Source organism: Carlito syrichta, unplaced genomic scaffold, assembly GCF_000164805.1.
Source record: "Carlito syrichta isolate Samal-C Ts95f unplaced genomic scaffold, Tarsius_syrichta-2.0.1 Scaffold302066, whole genome shotgun sequence".
NCBI lineage: Eukaryota > Metazoa > Chordata > Mammalia > Primates > Tarsiidae > Carlito > Carlito syrichta.
The window spans coordinates 47,749-49,824 of NW_007246162.1; positions in this window are offsets into that span (position 1 = coordinate 47,749).

Here is a 2,076-nt window from a genome sequence, read left to right on the forward strand (position 1 = left end):
CTTTACCATTGGCTCTTCTGGGTCTCCAACTTGAAACTGTAGATCTTGGGACTTCTAAGTTTCCCAAACTGCAAGAACAAATTCCTTATAAGAAATCTTTTTCTATATATGTGTACATCCTGTTGGTTCTGACTAATACAAGGTTTATTTGGGGGGTGGGATGATGTATAGAGATTAAAATTTCAGAGGTTAGCCGGGCTCGGTGGCTCAGCCTGTCATCCCGCAGCTTTGGGAGGCTGAGGTGAGTGGATTGCCTGAGCCCGCGAGTTTGAGACCCTCCTGGGCAACTTGGCGAGACCTCATCTCTACAATAAATCAAAAAATGAGTGGGGCATGGTAGCACGTGTCTGTAGTTCCAGCTACTTGGAAGGCTGAGGTGGAAGGATGGCCGGAGTCCAGTGGGTTGAGGCTGACGGAGTGAGACTCCAACTCAAAAAAAAAAAAATACCAGCTGAAACTCAGGAGATTTTGCATAAAGATACAGATTTATGAGTGGTGAGCAAAGTTCTCAAAGCCAGACAAGTGTACACAATTATCCATGTAGAACTGGACACTTAAGAGATACGGTCCTTCCTGAGAGTGGTCCTCAAAGTGTGGTCCAGAGACCTGCCTTACAAGTATAAGTGCCTTACAAATTGATGTTTGTTAGAAAAACATTCTTAAATGCCTCCCCAGACAATAGAATAAATAAAACCACAGGGTCTGGAATCCAGGAATTCTTTTTTAAAATGGGGATCTTATCTGTCACTTAGTTAGAAGTGCAGTGGCACAATCAGGGCTCACCGCAGCCTTGACCCCCTGAGTTCAGGTGATCCTTCCACCTAAGTAACTGAGACTATAGGCACGTGCCACCACGCCCAGCTTTTGATTTTTTTAGAGACAAGATCTCACTATGTTGCCCCGCCTGGTCTCGAACTTCTGAGCTCAAACAATCCTCCCGCCTCCACCTCCCAAAGCGTTGGGATCACAAGCGTAAGCCACCACACCTGGCCTAGGAATCCTCATTTTTAACAAGCATCCCGGGCGACCTTCATGCACACCAAAGCCTGAGAAAGGCTGCACAATAAGAATGCAAACTGCCTTCCCGGAGACTGGGCTGACAGGTGCAGATGGTCCTTGCATCGCTAGGTGGTGCCAGACGCGCACACGCTAATTCTCCAACTTTGTCGATTTCCCAGCCAGAATGGGAAAGGCTCAGAGGATTTCCGCCAGCCACTCCTCCCAGGGAAGTAAGGACAGAGAGCAGGCTGACTAAAATGTGGTCAGGGGTGCTGCCAATCACTGCAAGAAAGGTCTGCCTGGAAGAGACTACAGTTATTGGAAGAGCACAGGTAAGGAGAATTCTCTGCGGCCTGACTCTCTTGAGCCACTCTGCCCCGGCAGGCAGTTCTGGGGGAAAATGGTGTGAATTGCCCAAGACCCAGTCAGAGACAAACTGTGAGAGCCAAAGGTCCTCTACCTTCCCTGAGTGCCATCCCTCCCACTCAGGGCACCCATGTGCCCCCAGTGGGCCAGACTCAGGTCCTGGGTTGCCAGAATCCAGGGCTTCCTGCTTCCTCTCTCTGCCTGTGCTAGGAGACCTGATGGTGCCACAGTGGTCTCTGACATCCGGCTCCACCTGTTTCCGGTCCCCGTGCTCACGGCCTCCCAAGCCTCTAAGGCAGCTAGGAGCCGCCCTTCCGCCCTTCCTGCCACTCCCTGCCTTCACTGTGGCTCCTGGGGCCTCATGCTTGAGCTGTTTTGACAGCAGCGACTTGCATCCCCTGCTGGTGTCCTTGGCCGCTCCTCTATTCTGTGTGTGTCCAGCTGTTAGATCTTAAAGTACCACTGTTCAGAAGCCTCACACCCTTCGCCTGGCTTTGAGGAGCCTCCTCTTCTGGCTTTTGGGTTGGAGTTCCGTTTTCAGAGAACCGTTGGCGGCCGACTGCGGCGTGAAGAGGAGGCCTGGGGCCACTGTGGCCTGGAGAAGGGAGGCAGGAGTAGCACAAGCAGAGGAAAGGGAAAAAACTGGACAGGGTGTGTGTGTGTGTGTGTGTGTGTGTGTGTGTGTGTGTGTGTTTATGAATCAGTCAGGAA